Genomic DNA, 18,398 nt, shown 5'->3' with positions numbered 1-18,398 from the left:
GTTATTTTTATTTTGCACAGGGAACGTAAGGCTAAATAGGAGTCTGTGCATGGCTCTAGAAACGCAGAAAGATGTAGGAGGGAGAGGAAGACAGAGGAAGGTCTTTTGGAAATGTCCCTTTCACGTTCATCCCTCATGCAGACACACTTTGTTGAGAAACCCTCCTTGCAGAAGGATGATGAGGATTTGAGGCTGCATCTGCAGTGTGTCGGGCTATTTGAGAGGGAGCAACCTGGCCTCGCTGCTTCCCTGGCTTTGCAGAAACGAGCAAGGGAGGTGAAGCAAAGCCAAAATCCAACTTGGCATGTGCCTTCAGCACGAGGCTTTGGCTGTTCCTTGCTCTGTGGCCGCTCTTGTCACTGTGTGCGTGTGTCCACTTTCACTATAAAAATTCCAGAAGGCGCCAGTCACTCTCTCCCTCTCTGCATCCTCCCCTTTCCCTCGTACTTTACTAAATGATTGGAATTGCCCTCTTCCTTTTGCACCTTCCCACCTCCTTCAAGCTCCCTCTTCAGCAACAAGCAGCATCACTAATTGCTTTTTAGGGTCTCTTTTCTGCTCTCTGTTCAAAATTCACGGGGCATTCCCTGGCTCTATTATGCTCCTTTCTGAACCTTTTCAGCTTCTTTTACAAACTTAGCACTTTCTGTGCTTCTCTTAGCCTTTGCAAAAAAAAAAAAGTTTGGATTTTTTTTTTTTTTTTTTTGCCAAGAGCCCCCCTCCCTCTCTGGCCCCCCATCCCGCCCAGAAAAGCACACGCATGGGCCCGCCTCCCATTGAATGGGGGGCTTTGTGCGGGGAATTTCCGGAACACAGCCCAGGGCTGGAGGCGCAGGGGGGTGCAGGGGCTCGGGGCAAGGAGCCTCCCTTAAGCCCACCCCATTACCACGGTCACTGTTTGCCCTGGGCTCTGTAAAAGGGCTATTGTTGCCTGTTGCCAGGTATTCCCTAGCAACACTTAAGCCAAGCTGCCTCCTCTATTTATGGCAGAAACTTTTCAATGGTCTCCAAAACACGTGCTTGTCAACTCCGGAGAATACCTTCAAACAGACACAGGGGGGAAAAAAAATAATCCCAAGTGCTTGCTTTAGTTGAAATATGTGTATTGGGGGTGTTTTTTGATTTCTTGTCATTTACCTTGGATCAGCAACCCAAACAATTCCAATCCGAAAAAACCTTCTCCCTGTCACCCCCTCCCAGCTCCAGTCCTCTGCACTATGAAGCCTTTCTACTGGCGGGTGTGTTGAGCGGGGGGGGGGGCGGGATTATTAGGTGGATGGGCCTTTGCTACATTTGGAAACTTTTTGCACAAAAGATTGCTTCATTATTTTAAGATAGATTTTGCTTTCTTTGTGTGTGCCAGAGCCATTACAAGAACTACCCTACTCGTTGTGTTGACTGCCAGCAAATGCTCTTTTACCAAGAGGGATGCAGGGTTGAGGAGGGGGACAGCAATATGCTTTTACAGTATAGCCGTAGCACCACTAAGTTACATCACCAAATGGCCGAGGTAATCACTTGTAGTGGATGCTGGTTTTGAATACACATGCAGACACACATGTATTTGAAGGAAGTATTTCCATGCTTGCATTTCTGTGGTTAGTTTTTCAGCTATAGGCAGCCAGTGGTCCAGTCAAGTTCAAAGATGGAATTAAAGCTGCTCCATCTCCAAAAAGGTACCTATAGATTTTGATGACTACATGTAATGTTCTGATTAAAAGCTCTTTAGAACAGGATACAAACAGTCTCTGCTGTTTGCACAGCATGTCATCTAACAGGTTCCAGCCTCAACTGGTGCATCTGTCCGCTAACATATTACTTATTTATTGCTACTATTACAAAGTGATAAAGTCATTGTCACAATCAGGAAAAATCTTATCAGATAACAGGAAAATGTAAGTTAAGGACAAGTTTTGCAAAGAATGCAGAAGCAGTGTGGTACCCAATTTGTAGTGAATTTCAGCGGGACGTGAAAACCTTTGAACTCCTCACCCATGTACTCACGCCATCAGTGGCCACAATTTGAAGCTATCCACGGAGGACACACCGATGGTCAGCACTGTGTTTGAAGTTTTCCCATCTGCAAATTCATACCTGTTTTCCTGACTGGTCTTTTGAGGATTCACTACATTAACATGATATTATCCTGGCTCCTGTGGCAATTTATTCTTAGTGGGTCTTTCTTACCCCATTTTTGATGGTCTTCTGTTGTCTTCTGTGGTAAGCCCCCATGCTTTTTTTGCATCTATCTTTTTTTTTTTTTTTTTTTTTGCCCACGCTCACTTAACTATTTCTGACATCATTTCAGCCTTGAACAACTTGCCATCAGTTCCTCTTTGAGAAGGAAAAAAATGGTTCTCTGGTTCTCCTTTTAAACCTTAGCCTTCCTTCTTTTTCACCTGCAGTGGCAATGGCACCATCTCTCCAGTCCATCTGACTGATTCCTTTCTGTTTCCCATCAGTTTCTGCTCTATTCTTCTGTCTTACAAGCTTCATATGTCCAAAGCTGCCTTTCTGACTGAGTGGCTAAAACCTTGTCTGAGCCCTGTCTGCATTTCTTGCCTTTGTCACACTCTCCTTTTTTACGGAGACAACCCAGATGCCCTTCCTTTGCCCACTATGTCCAATATCACCTTTTCTCTCTTGTCCCTTGACATCTGTGCAAGTGTAACAGGTTGTGTCTTAGCCTGTGTTGCTCTTGGCACCACCTGCGGCCTTGCTGACGCTCCCAGCCTCAGCTCCCACCCATTTTCCTGTCACACCACTGATGCCTCTGTTCTCCCAGGCACTTCCTCTGCACAAAATGGTCTCTAACTCCCCTGTTCACTGCCTGACAGGAGCAGGCCTAACTTTTGCAGGACTTATAACCAGCAGACCGCTTTCATTGTTTTTTTTGCTTGATCTGTGTCTATCTGCAACCATTTTTTCTGTCATATTTTGCTATTTTCCCCCTCTGTAAACTAAGGAATTCATTTTTCACAAGACTGGCATAAAAACATGAGCAAAGATGTGATTTCAGAGTAAAATTTGGGACTTGCTTCTGTCTTTTGAAAAGCTTAGACTTAATCTCCGAGCTGCTGCAGCGGCCCCTCAGAACTGAACTGTGTGGCAAAGCACAGGTGGCCAACCTGAGCCAACTGTGCTGCTGTGGAAACATCTTAGAGGGCTTCGAGGCTGAAGCAAAGGCCCAGAAGTGATTTTGGATAGCCTTGTGTCTGACTGGCAAGGAGAGGCTGATGCTGCCTTCTGCTGCTCTCTTTCCAGAGTAGATGGCAGAGGTCAGAGTTGTCTCTCTTGTTCTGACTGATAAACTGAAAATACTGTATAGGCACTATTCCTTGTGTGTGTGATTTTGAGTTGTGACCCTCTATGGTGAGCTGTATCAGGCTTGTAGGAAGACCCAGAGAGTACAAAAACATAATAATTTGCTTTCATGTTCTATAGCTATGGGAGCTACTCAGTCAATGAGAGTGAGATCTTCCCCCAAAATTACAAGCATTTTTTGTGATAGTACGTCTTTACATAGTCATGCCTGCTGACATAGCCACAGAGAAGCAAAATGCAGTATGCCTGTCTGTCTGCAACTTGACCCTGGTGCCTCTGCATCCCTGTCTGGCATGGTATAGTCTCTACTCTCAGCTCAGCCTTCACAAACTCAGTTTCGTTTCTGTTTTATAGAAGTACTGTAATTAGAAGATGCTACATTTCCTGTGTTAACATATCCCCCTGCAGAGCTTGACATTAGAGTGAATGTAAATGGTTTCATGAAGTGCAAGATTAGGGCTGTTTAAATAATTGTTGTAATTGAAAATATGTGTATTATTATCTCTCAAGATGTTTTAGATTAAATTAATGAAGTTCACATCTGGAGGAGCAGAGATTAACCCTTTATGTGATTCTGAACCCTTAACTAGGTATGAGCCACAAATCTGAATCTCAGATTTTCAGTCCAGCTCTCGTAACACTATTCTTAGCTTTGAAAAATACTGTGGTTTAGCCCTCACTATTCATTCTATCAATCTCTGGATTATGGTGCTTGACTTAAAGCAAATGCAGGCACATTAGCAGCTTGATGTGTAGAAAGTCAGCCCCATATTTCCTATTAAAGCGAACAGAGTATACAAAACCTGAAACAGATACCTGTCTTGCCCTGCATTTAGTTAGCAAGCATGATAAAATATATTATAAGGGCAAGTTTTTATTTCCTGGGATACACTAGCTGTGCTTCTGCAGGATCACGGGCATGTGGATAAGGGGTATTCCTTCCAAAATTTCCTCCATATTCTTAGCTATTTTAGCACCAGTGACCAAATTTTACCTATCTGTGGTGTGTAAACATGCCCAAATAACTTAAAATGAAGAGGCACATAAAAATGGATTACCTCTAGAAGGAGTGATCACTCAGCACCTCCTATTTGTTTACAAGGGTTAATGTCTAGCTCCTGTTTTTGCAGTTGGTTGACATGTGTCCTCCAGGTGTTTCTGTAAGTCGGGCAATGGTGGTTTCCGAGTGGATACAAAGATACGTTTCTGGGCAAGCTGCTCTTCTGTATACAAGCTTCCTTAGAAATAGCTGTGGTCAGGCCTGCTTGTCTGTCTCAAACTGCATACTCATGACTTCCAAAATAACCCATTAAAATGGTGTTTGCAACTGTGAGGCCCTTTTGCCAACAGCCAGCCTAAATCCTCATTATAGTCACTCCATACACTGATTTACTAGCTCAGATATTCTCTTTATCATAGTTTGGCAAATATTCATCTTGTCATGTCAACATCAATATATGCACCAGTGCTTGAAGTAAGGTTATTCTGGGGCAGGTTTTTTTAGCTTCTGATGAAAGTCATACTTTTCTCTTCTCACTCCACTGTGGAAAATTGTACATCTGTCCACAGTCTTGAAGCTACAATGCTTTTACCTGAACTTGTTTTCTCTCTCATCAGAAGAGAGAGCTGGCTTAACTCACTCTTGGATTCCAAAATATGTTAGTATGTGCCTTGCAGCCACATCTAAAAGTCTCTAACTTCCTTAAAACTTGAATCACAGAATTTGTGCTCTGTCCCTCCGGGAGTACAGAACCATTCCTGAAGACCAGCCTCTTTTCTCCTGGAACATGTGGAATACAAAGAGTTGCCAAGAGTGAAGCTGGAGCATTTCTTATTCATCCTGTGTTCATGTTGAAGTAATTCTTGGAAGGTAAACTATGTCTACCAATTAAATTTAGTATGTCTGTAATCCAAAGGTGATCTCAGTGTGACATGTCCATAAAGACATACCTTCTGCCTCTTTCATACCACCAACTCACCCAGTTTCAAAGAGAATGACTAATGAAATGTTCTGTATTTTCAGATTGTATTCCCTGCCGGGAAAATCTTTCCATCCTTAGTCATCCTTCTAGATGGTGCACACTGAACAGTATGCACAAATACATGAACACAAGCACCATCTGGGAACCTGCATTTTATGAAAACCTTTGGAATGAGAATCCTGAGGAAGGAAAGCCTACTCTGTCCCTGTGAAATAATTACTAATAACATTTGAGCCATACCTGAGCTGAACCTTTGCTGAAGGTTGAAATGGTTTATATATCTTTCCCTTCTCTGCCACATGATTCTGTTTGTGCTCCTTATTTCTGAGTCAGAAAGGAAAATGCCAAAATGCTTCAAGACAACTGGTTCTAACAGGCTTCCGGTATGACTGGAACCAAGGAGGTGCACTAAGAAATCTGATGGGCAACTAATTTTCTCATTCATATTCCAGTTCAGTTTGCAGAGTCTTGTCAAGTTTGAAGCTGACTAGCTCAGATAACTGGGAATAAGACAGAATTTGCAAAAGAGCTTTTCAGAAACTGATTAATGATTATGACTGCCCCTTGTGAGATGTCTTGAAGAAGCTTGGTTTGCAGAAAGTGTTGAAAATCTCCTTCAAGAAAATGAGACTTCTGAAATGTTCCCTCTTGCATATTCAGACACAGAGATCTTCAGACTCACTCATAACCTCTGAAAATCAGGGTCACATTCACCTTTACGCAGCAGTTCAGACAGAGATCAGTAAGCACAAGGAACTGAAAGCTGATGACTAGCGTGAAAAAATGTTGATGCTGTCATCATATTGCCTAGAAGACAGGTGGCTGCTAGGTTCTGCCACAGAAAACACCTCCCACATTTGAAACAGCTGGTTCCAGTAGAAAAGCCAAGGACATAACTGTTGTGGAGACTCCGTAGCCCTCTCAATATGGATGTATGTGCTGATCTTGCTACATAGGAAGGTTGAGGTCTCATGCCAATGTGGATCCTTGTCTTGCTGCCATCCAGGTTGTTATCACTGCGGATGGGGAGGTGAAGATCAGGCTTCACTCACACAGTAGGCATAAGGATGCTTTCAAAGAAACATTCAGCATTTGTTATCTTTGTGATCCTTTTCAGAATCTTCTGTGGGCTCACAGACAAAAAATTTCCTCTGAATAAAGCTGCACTGGTCTTTTTTTCTTGCGTGGAAAGTGTTCTTTTGCTGTTTCCTGACATTCATGAGGTCAAAGAAGATGAGTCCTGAGCAGATTTGGAGACACCATCCCTTGAGGGGACGGGTACTGATTTTCAGAGGCACACAGCAAGATTGAGAGATACAGGCCATGGCATCCTGAGACTGCAATCTGAAAGGGTTGAGGGTCCTCTGCTACTTCTTTCCCTTGAATCCCTGACTCAGCTAGAATGATTGTTTCACACAGGCAAATGATACTGCTGATCTGTGGAGCAGCAGGTTTCTGCCTCTTTGAGAGGCAGTATCTTCCAGCTACTGATGAGACCTTGCTGTTCTGCTTAATCTCTGCTTTGGAAATGATAACCACAGGCTAGCACAGCAGCGTTGAAAGGTCATTGACCCCAGTCTAGTCCATCCTTTTGCCTGGAAGGCAGTGTCAGCACACCACAACCATTCATAGGTTATTAGATTAAAATGCACAGGAGCATTATCATTGTTCTGTACAGCCAGAGTGTGCTCATAATTGATTTTATTTTTTTCAATGTATTTATTTGTGGCAAAGATCAGTTAAAACCTACAAAATAAATAGGACGTCCATGGAGTATTGGTCTGGGTTGGCTCTTGGTGTGAGTGCCCCTATACAGAGAGGAGAGGGTGAATTCTGCTTTGATTGAATGTGTTCATACATAGAGGTTTCCAATTCCTTCCTCTCCATCAGCAAGAGACTGACAGTTCTGAGCTTTGAATTATATATTGTGTATTTTGTTCTTGTATTTAGTATTAAAAAGTTTTTTTTAAACGAGGGCTCTCTAACATGTTAGGTCTGAAGCTGGGGGGTGGGTTATTGTTGTCTACAGTGGGATCAGAGAAAGGTTGTGGAAACATCTGGCTAGGAAACACCTCAGTCTTAACTTTTGCTACAGTGTCCTGTATTTGCTTAAGCCTGGATGCAGAGATGCACTTACACATATGTTTAAATCCACTGGACTTAGCGTATACTTTAGCTGCTGGGCACATCTCTATAGGCTCTCTGGAACCATGAAGGTTTTCCAAAATCAGGGTCTTAGAGCATTACTGTAGGAATAAGAGACACCTGCAATTATGAGGGTACAATGTTAGCACAGTGGAGCTCCATCTTTGATTAAGGCTCCCAGGCACTTCTATAACAATAGTGATAATGATAATAACAATATGATGTAACAAGATGGATCTGCTGTATGCCCTTCCAGTTCCCCTCCCCCCAAGCCAGACAAAAGGGAAACTAAAACTGAATGAATTATTAAAGTGAATGTCACTGACAGGAAATAATATTAGAACTGTTTGGGTTACGACTGAATTATTTGTGTTGCATGTCATAATTAGTTATAGAAGCAGGACCAGACACAAGTGGTCCTGTGATTGTTTTTCATAAGACAACTGAAGTCCTTCTGAAAGCTGGACTACATCTGTAGCTCTGTCCTCACTTTTCCTGTTTACATTCATTTTTATTTAAAACAACTTCACAAACAGGAACCATGGGTTTTCTAAGAGGAGTCTCATCAGAACCCATGTTTTGAATGAAAAAGTTTATAAAGTGATTGTTCTGCAGACAGTTTTTAACTGGCTGGAGATCCATTTGAAATTTATAAAGAAATCCTCATAACCTACTCTTACATGAAAACTGAAATGAAGATAAAGCTTTTGCTTCAAAATCTGCTTAGATTTTCAGATTTTATTTACACCATGGCTTTCCAAAGACTAACTTTTCTCTTTCAAACTGCATTAATAGCATTAGGCCTCAATTAATCAGATTCAAAATTTGGAAACAAAGAAAGTATTTTGTCTGTATAATCACTGAAAGGCCATATACCAGGATCTTTTCTTACCAGTCTTTTTAATGATTATTTCAGTCCAGATTTTTTTTTTTAAAGGAACCACTGAAATCTAGGCTTTGAATTTTGTAAATGAGCCTGCTGTCCAACGCACTTCTCAGCAAGATAAGGGCAGAATGGCATTTGCAGAAATGCTTAGATATCTCTCTAACAATCCTGCTTGGTTGTGGGCCCCTTGGTAACAGCTTGGCAAATCTGCAAAAGGAATGCGACTATATAGTTTGTGTGTGGATTGTCGAGTCATTATAGCCTCCAAATTGCACAGCGGATCATTAATCATAGGCCAAGATAGGCAATCACTGCAGAAACCTGATGAAAAGGCTCCAGAATAATGCCTGCTAAATCATGTTTAACATGCAGACCTTGCCTGGGCAGATATGGAAAGGGGGAGGTAAGGAAAAAAATCATTCCCCTTTTAGGAAAGAAAACTTCTACTTATCTTTGATTTGCATTCAGCCCTCCCTCAATAGTCCTTAAGCCTGTTATTTAATTCATTTTGGTGCCAGGTCCCATCACAAAGCGAAAACCCTAACCAGGACCAATGCAGTCTATGACCTCCAAACCCCCTGTCTTTTCTTGTCAGTTCTATGTCATTTGTGCAGTTGAACTCCACCAATTTGAAATGCTGACCTCTTCCATAGACAACCTTATTCTCCTTGAGTGAAAGAAAGGGCCAAGGCCTACAAACCACTCAAGCGAGAGATGGCAAGAAAAGAGAAAAGTGGTTGACTCGTAAATCAATTTCCACAGCCCACCCAAAACCCACATGGACAATAAAGATGGTATTTTTTAAACATTGGGTTGTTGTGATTTTCTTAATTGAGCTCATTCTCTTTAAAAAAAGTTGCAAGCAAAGTAAAATTGTTTGTTCATGGTGGAAAATGAGACTAGATCCCACTCGGCCCAGTTCAAATCAGGGTATATGTATATCAGACCTCTATTCCCACCTGCCATCCTGGCTGAAAACAAATGCAGCCTCACAAATAGATCTTTGTCAGTGCTGGAAAAGATGGCAATACCTAAAGACAGAGAAACATTCTGGGCATACAGGAGCACTCAGACTGTATGGACCTGTCGGGAGCTAAATCCAAGTATGAGGAAGGAGTGGTGGTACCTGCCTCTGCGTCACAGTCCACCTGCATGGCTGTAGCTGTGCAGCTCTCCGTGGGCCCGGGATGTCTATCTGCAATGCAGATATATAAATGTACCTGCAACCCTGCCTGTGTATCTACAGTTTCTACCAATTTCTCAGTGGGTAGTACGTGGGTAAGGATCACCCACAACCGTGGGTTATACCTAGTCAAACACACACCTTGGTCTGTGCAGACATGCAAACAATCATCCTGGTGCACAAACCAGCTAGAAACCTGCCACCGGACAGCAGGGTAATTTTTAAAAAAACCCGGTATTTTACACCCAGGGTCAGATTCTGTCACTGTTACTCATTCAGGAAGGTTTCTTACCCCTCAGGTGGTCTCACTGGATTCAATAGTTTTGTCTCTACTGCTCTTAGATACCCTGGAGCATACCATGCCCACAGGCCCTCATCTCCGCTAGCAGCTTTGAATTTTTCAGAGCCTGGCTCTGGCCATGCTGTTTCCTACGGGACTGTCCATCTCTGGATTTCAGGATGCAGGAACATCCTGAAATGGCATTCCCAACCTTCCCAATGCAAAAGAGGATCCCTCCTCAGCCAGGGCCTTTGTGTCTCCATCCTGTTCACTCAGGTTCATAATCCTCTGGAGCACGGTATGACCTCTATCAGAGGTGGCAGAGTCAGACCCTTAGGTTGAACATAACAACTGAATCTTTTAAGATTGCTCATTGATCAGGCTTGATTTTTACTGCATGCAGAACTTAATGCCACTTGCAATGTATTTAGACAAGTCCACAGCATAAATTAAATCTACTGATGTATGTTAAATGCAATGGCACTGCCTTTGGCTCTGCACATCCTGGAGCCACAAATCACTGAAGGCTGGCATGATATTCTGAGAGAGTGTGGCCACAGGCTCCCCTTTTCCTATGCTTTTCCTTCAACATCTGGCATTGACCCTTTCTGGACTAGGCAAACCTTTCCCTCAGTGACTCTTTCTTTCTTGAAACAAAATGATGGTAGTTTGTGACCTAAAAGTCCTTGATACCTTACAAACAAAATACAATGTCGTGTATTGTTAAGGAGCTAGAAAAGTTACTCCACCACAAGAGAGGTGACTACAATGGCTGATTAACTCTTCCAAAGAACCTGGCCTCTCACAGTGGATTTTCTGTAAATTGCTGTGAAAATGCTGACAGGATACATTGAATGGGAGGGGTTCCTCTCCTTGGGGAGAGCAGATGCTCCATAGGAATCTGCACGTGGAGCTTACTTGGAGGACGTGCCTCTATAGGGTCTAGGCTTGCTTGCTTTGGGGCTTACCAGCACCAAGCCTGGGGCAGAAGGGGGATTTGGAGCTGTTTATACCACTCAACCCCCCATCCAGATGACTTTCCATCATCTGGGGCCAGCTGACGCTAAGCAGTAAATTAAATTCAGTAGCATGCTGTCTCAATCCTCAATAGCGTTTCACTGTGAGAGTCTGAATCCATAGAGCAGGGCTCATTACATGCTGCTATAGCAGCTGGAGCTAAGGGGAGGGTCAGTCATTACTTTTGATAATAGGCCCACCGATGTAGCTAGGTGTGCTGTGATGGATTGGTATCCAGCACTTTTGTTTGGGGGTGAAGCACTGCGTTAACCTGCCAGACAAGACTTCAGATTATGCAAAAGGAAGAATTCAATAGGAAACAGATGCATATGGATAAAAATAATGATTTTTTTCACAGCCTGCACCTCTGAAGGCAGCAGCATCTGTAGCAGTTGAAAGGACACATCCTCTACTTCCTCATCTCTTTTCCTCAGCAGACCAAGGCTTATGGCAAGCAGCCTGCAAAGTTTCACCCCAGTTCAGTGAATCCCTTAAGTGTTATCAAAGTTCTCAGCAGTAATTATGTTGGCTTTCTTGGTTGGGTCAGTGCATGTCATTGCCTATCTAATAAATAAGAGCTGATTTTCCTCCTGAATGTCTGAAATAATGCACCAGAAACTGTATTTGGCCACTCATGTTAGTGCTCTAGCTCCCACTTCCACACAGAGCTAACCTGGCAACAAACTGTTTTGTTTGGAGCGCAGTACAACATATTCCAATAACCAATGCACATTCACTTAATTCACAGTTCTCCAGAAAAAAATGTCACATAAATGCCCATAAGGCAGAGGAAATGGAAGAACTAGAGAAGAAAACTGGCTGTGCCCAGGCTCCCTGACGAGTTGACGCATATCTTGACTCTGTGCATTAATACCTAGACCTTTTTAGGAAAACAAACCTGTATAATAACAATGAATTCAGAGGAACTGGGTCTGCAGGGAGTCCCTTGCTAGCTACTGTTCATGCAGGATAGCATTGGACAGCTGAACTGGCACGTTCAAGAATAATTAATTTACCTTCGCAGACTCCGTCTTCTTGAGATCTTTGTTGTTTAAGACTCTGAAGAGATGAGGTTGTTTCTGAACTTTGCGAGCTGTATTTATTGGTTATGGCCATTGAGTAACTGATGGTAGGCAATGTCTCTGACAGAGGATAGGAAGAAGTTTATGGAGGTAGGAAGAGGTGGACTTAATGGAACATATGGACATTGTAAACCTTGTCCTTTCTGTGCCCTTGGATTCACATTTCTCATATCACTGCTAGAAAAAGCAGGCTGTTGTGTAGTAGATGGGAACCTTATGCAGGTCCATCACTGAGGTAGCCAATTTTAATTTCCTGTTTTCTTACATAGTGAGATTGCAAAGATATGTGTGCATTGTCTCAATTGCAGCGGTAGCAGCTAGTAGGCATGGATTTAACAGCGGTGTTAATAAGGCACATGCTCCTGGTTGTGTCTCACAAAAATAGTTGTACAGTTCGGCAGTCCTCATTTCTTTTCACACTGTGGTGGCATCTGGCACAGCTATGTCCTTGTTTGGGTTATTTAATTGCTTCTTTGCCTGCCTTATGCAAACTGCATTTGTAGCTGAGTCTGACGTGGGCTTTTGGGCACTCGGACCCATGACTGTACTGCATTTACTAAGCACTCTGCTCCGTCCTGTAGGCAGCATTTCATGTAGTCACCCGGTGACTTTATTCAACTTGCTGGTCCCCAATGTTATTGCCCCCCTGTGTCATTTACCAATACAATTTTCACAAACAAAATCAGTCATTGCAATGTAGGTGTATGGAAGCCGTCCCACTTTGGAAGGATTCATTAAAATCCCCATAATAGTCCCCTTGTCAGGACTCTTGCCTGCTGTCTGGGAAGTATTTCAACAAGTCTGTCCTACTGTTGTGTTAATTAAACATTGTTCTATTTATAAATGCGCTATTGGTCAGTAGCAGTTCCCCACACAGTGAGGGAGAAGGAGTAGTGGTAACTACAAGTGATGTGCCAAGAAGACAGGATCCGGCCAAGCAGAGCAGCCAAGAGACAACTCAGACTAAGCAGAGTGCCTCTCGTGGACCTGCCATTGTCATCGTCACCTGCCCCGGCAGCCGCGGTGGTCTGCCCACGAGGAGGCTTGGAGGGGGGGGGGCGGAGGGAAGGAGGTTTACTCCCTGCTTCTGCCTGCAGCTATTTTAATGTGCTCACAAAAGGAATTTCTGTTGTTCGCACGTCATAATCCCTTCACGGCAATTTCCACAGGATGTTGTAGAAACCGAATACATATTTGGGTTCAGAAAAGGACCAGACAGGTGAATGGAGGATAGAGCCATCAGTGCATGTTAAAGATGAGCAAATGCAACCTCCAACTCAGTTGCTGACTGCCAGAAGCTGGGAGGCTACGTACCCTGGGGAAGGCTTACTCCTCACGTGCTTGTTCTTTATGCTTCTAAGCCACCTCTGCTAGCCACTCACAGAGACGCTGAACCAAATGCATCTCTTCTGACAGACTACTGCTTTTACCGTACTGTGCTATCTGTGAATAACTTCCCTGGGAGTTTGCCTGTCTGTGCCCAGTGGCTTTTTTGTCAATACACACGTAGGCATGAGGTGAGAGTGCTGCATGGGCCCCGGGGCTGCTGTTTGCTGCTGCAGGATCCTTTCCTAGGGGCTGGCACTGGCCAGGGCATGGCAGGGCCTTGGAGGCACCTGCCTACCACTGCTCTTTCTGTGTGCCCCTGCTTGGCTCATTAGCAACCTTAACTCTGTGCTGATGTCCCGCTCAGCAGTACATGGCTGTTCATTAGTGAGCCTCTTTTCCTTTTGTGATTGCTGTGACTTTCTGCCACAGCAGCTTGTGCTGCATCCTGGGGCACAGGCCAAACACTGCAAGTCTATCCTGTTCCCCCTTCTCCACAGATGGGGGCAATTGCCAGCATTTATAACCATCTCCTACTGGCTTGCTGACCTCAGAGGCAGGAGAAGTTGGCCACTACTCCCACCAACAGCCCTCTGAGAGGCAGAATCCAAACCTTGGGGTGGAGCCCTGGAGAATTTGGGGTCTAGATGGGTCAAGTTTGCAATGAGATGCTTTTGGAAAGTCATAGCTGTGCCTGTTTCTTGGTGGTCTCCTCCCACCCTAGACTGGTTTTCAAGGTACCATGCTGATGAGGACTGTGAGAAGTATCAGCAAGAGTGCCTGGATGAAGATGCATGCAGTTGCGTACTTATCATCTGCTGCATTTGCCCCAGATATGAAAAGCAATGGAGGCCAAGAGGAAAATGGGAAGTGGAGGAAAAGGAAGCAAGCTGTGAGAGCGAAAAGTGTTAAGATCATCCATGCATTTGTCTGAAAACATTTAAAACATGTTACTGGTTCACCCATGTAAATATGTCTGTCTAAAACCTTAGTTAGATGCTTAATTCCTTCTTTAAATCATAGGGCATGCAAAATCTGTGAGGAGCATGTGAAACATTAGGGTTCGTCTGAGCGGCAATACCACCAGAGACATGAGAGATACAGCTGGGCATCTTCTTTTTTTGCTGTATTGCATGTATGACATGATATGAAACTGTGTAGATCTTGCTATATCTGGATGTTGGACTGGGCCCACAGTAAGGCAGAAGAGTGCTATGTGCATTACAGTAGCCTGAGAATATAATTTGCTGTAAAAATTAAAACAGGATTAAGGAGCATCTCACTGCTTGTTCTGCTTCGTGAGTCAGCAGCTCCAAATGCAGTTGGTACAGCATGGAAGAACAAGCACAGAAATTGCTTAGAAACTTCAGTTAAAAGTCTCAGATCTCTGAAGAGCAATCTTCATCTGAAGGGCTCAAGGGGTTATTCATAGCAGGTGACCTTTTGCTTGTAGACCAACAACCTGGCATTATCCTGTGTACTGAATGAAGGCTATTGCGATCTAATGGTTACACAGTGATGGATGTGGTAAGGACTGTGGGTTTTGTGCCGGCTAGTTGTGCCACCCTTAGAGGTGCAGAAGATAAAATCTCCAGTTCAGTGAGGCACTAAAGCATGTGCTTAAGTGTTACTGAGTCTGAACTTTACATGCTTAAGTGCTTTACTAAGCCAGAGCCAAAGCGAGCAGGTAGGCTGCCCATGTGCCTTGCTCAGCAGGATCCATCCGTCACCCTCTCGCAGGCCCTTAGCAGAGCAGGGTGGGGAACCTCACCGCGCTATTGCCTGGGCTGTGTTTGTTCTGGATATGACACAGGACTTTGCTCTCCCGTGCTGTCACTCGGGTGCCTTTCAGGAGCACCGCATTCACTTCTCCGAGTGCACATGTGAGTTATTGTTTACTCAATAACAAATCAAACAAATTCCATCTCCTGTTCAAAGCAAACCGCAATGATCAAGGGGCTGATTTCCAGTATTATTAGCAGTGATGAATGTCTTCCCTTCCCTTGACCATCTTTATTTCACATACAGGTGGCTTTTTTCCCCCCCTTTTTTTCTTTTTCATTTAGAAATGTCATCACCACTTAATTAGCAATGCATTGTCACCTGAAAGTAAAAGCAAGCCAATCTTAGGCCATATGGCAGGGTTTTAATCTGCACTGTCACAGTATAATCCTGTCGAAATGGCTTCCCTTTTCAGTCAAAACTGCATTTCACACTTTACTAACATAGGACTTTTCCTTTCCTGTTCAAAAGTAATATAGCCTTGCTTGTGCAGCTAGTGCAAATTAAAACGGCTCACAGCTCCAATCAACAGCAGCAGAGGGAGAGTGAGCGAGAGTGGCATGGCTGGCAGGGAGGAAGAGGACTCCATCCCAAAAGGGGGAAAGGGTCTCTTTTTGTAAACTGCTTTTGTGCACTTTGACCAAACTAATTTGGGGTGCCATTTCAGAAGATAATCATAGTCTTCACAAGGCTATTTGCCATGTTGCAAAAGTCTGGACTATGCCAATGGGGCTAGTTATAGAAGTCTTTGTAATTTTTAGCTATCCTTTCCCCAGTGCTATTGGGAACTCCATATCAACAATTTATAAAAGCAGAAGGCAAGAAAGCAACACATTGCTGCAAATTAAGGGTGGCTGGCAGAAAACTTCCGCAACTCCACTGCTGCAATTGCTTACAGGGTCTAAAGAAGGATGGAAACACATGGCCTGGTGGGTCACATTTTCAAGGGCAATTTGTGCCCAAGCAGCTTCCAGGCAACATGTAGGGCCATGTACAGATGTTTTATTTGATGCTTCAGGGAAAGTGGAACTCTTCTGAAAAAAAAAAACATGTGATTCTCCCTTTCTGGGATGAAGAGCACAAACAGGATTTAATCCTGCTTGGATTGGGATGAAGGGCAATGTAGATCACTAAGCTCCTGTGAGGAAATACTCAAGGTCTCTGTTTTACGTTTGTGGATCTCAGGCTCAAATAGATTGAGACACAGCCAAATCATATCTAGCAATGAATCTAGATATCTTCAATCCCAGATAAATGTCTTATCACAAAAAGCAGCTTTCCTTTGGTTACCCTTCCCTGCATTTCCACCTGCCTTTTCTTTCTGTGATTAGTATAATAAGTATGAGGTAGCAGGGTGGAGGGCGGAAAGAGTTCTAAAGAAACTTCTCCCCTCTCCTACTGATTGCCTGTGTTTGCCCTAGACAAAAGTGTCAGAGTCAATGAAGGTACCAGTGCTCAGCAGGACTGTTCCTTGTCTTACATCCTCCTGTGGACACATCTGGCTCCAAAGCACAGGTCAACACCTGCCTTCACTGACCTGGGAGAGCAAGCACCAAATACACATTGTGCTGCCCCCAAGTGTGGGTGGGAGGGAGGGCTGGAGCTCCTGTCTCCGAGGATAGAGCTCCTTCACCATGGGATGTGTTGGAACCACACAGCTCTCCAACTGCAGGCAAAGCCTCCCTTGTCTTTCCTTTTCACATTGTCTGTGCCGTGACCATGTGTCCCTCTCCTGGTATGACTCCCTGGAACATCTCAATGAGATCTGGAGGTATGCCTTATTCTTCTGTCACTTAATATTTTGCTATAATTCCTATTTTTCAACACATATGCAAATACTACAATATACAGCAGCATTCTCACCTGCACCCCTGCCCAAGCAAAAGGCTTGCTATAGCAGCTGTGCAGTACTGATCCAGTCCTACAGGATAGTTCATAGAATATTAGTATATGCAAGTATTTGCAATGAGACAACAAAGGCAGCAAGTGCAAAAAGCTGGAATCAAGTGAAGATCTGAGATTTTGCTTACAGGAAGAAAAGGCACAGAGCTTCCTTGTAATTTACATGCTTGGGAAAATCTGTGCTTTGGCCAGAAAAATCAAAGCCTAGATGTCCACTGTAACAGGCAGTGAAAGGCTGACTTAAAATAGCTGTGTGTCCTTGTCTCAAGATACTTCACCAGGGGAAAAGACTTGAGCATCCAAGTAGTTGGTTTGGATAATCAAAGCTGTACTTTTAAAACATGTTTTCCTGGCCTAGAAGTCAAAAGAGCAAGATACCTCTGGTGCTTATACATGAGCACAGCTTCTCTGACACGAGCTGCTTCGGTCCAGCTGAAGATCAGCCACAGGTAGCTGGATGGCCATAGACATGGAAACTTAGCAGTGAGACTTTGGAGAACAGAGAAGGCGGTGACAGCTCTTACATACTGCTTTCTCGCCAGGCACCTCACTTGTACTTTGCAGGACCAATGCAGGAAAGGCTTGAAGACACGGAGAAACAGTGCAAGTGTGCCTTATAGGCCTGAGAGAAAATGTTGTTTTGGTGCATGAAACAGAGGGACAATATCTCAAGAGAGTACATCTGAATGGAGATCCTTTTCCCTTCTTTTTCCAGCATTTGGATGAACTGCGAAGCTGAGGCTGAGCCTGGCTCCGTCTATTTGTCTCTCTCTCTCTACTTCTCTGTCCCAAAACCCTCCTCCTCTCCCTTTCCGCAGCTCTGGAGGCTGGAGGTGCGATTCGCTATGCCAGTTTTTTATTTCCAGTACGCTTGACAGGCTGGGCGAGGAAGGCGTTAATGTTTTCTGACAGGCCCCCTCTAATTGTTGGAGCTTTTCTTCTCTGCCTTTTCTCTGAAATTCTGACTTAGGCGAGCAGCATAACAAAATGCTCTGGCATTGAAATGTGCGCTTGCACTACACTGGGCTTGGGGAAACAGCATTATTCATGAAGATTTTCAGCTGTTTTTGTCTTTTAACTAACCTTTGAGTTTGATCAGAGGCTAGCCGGGCTCCCTTTCTCAAAAGGCGGTTTTGGCAACCCGACAATGGAGCCAAACTGTTTTCCCTGTTAAAGAGATAACTATGCCGTTGAGTTGGTACATGGGGGAAATTAATCTTCAGGCGCATACAAATGATAGGTTTACCTCGGTCTGCAATTGCCTGCATGGGATTATTGATAGGACGGGGGTAAGGAGCAGGAAAAAATTCAGTCTGGGGCAGGGAACTTTAAAAAAAAAGAAAAAAAATCATCCCCTTTGATTGCATAAAGCCTGCGATTGATTCCTCACCACTTGCCTTTTGCAGCGGGAATTAGCCCTGCATTGTGCGGGCTGACACGCTAAAAGCGAGCTTGCTTTGGAGCAAGAAGTTGCTGCGTGCTAGGCCGG

This window comes from Apteryx rowi, unplaced genomic scaffold (assembly GCF_003343035.1).
Source record: "Apteryx rowi isolate R43461 unplaced genomic scaffold, aptRow1 scaffold_133, whole genome shotgun sequence".
NCBI lineage: Eukaryota > Metazoa > Chordata > Aves > Apterygiformes > Apterygidae > Apteryx > Apteryx rowi.
This window is presented reverse-complemented; position numbering follows the sequence as displayed.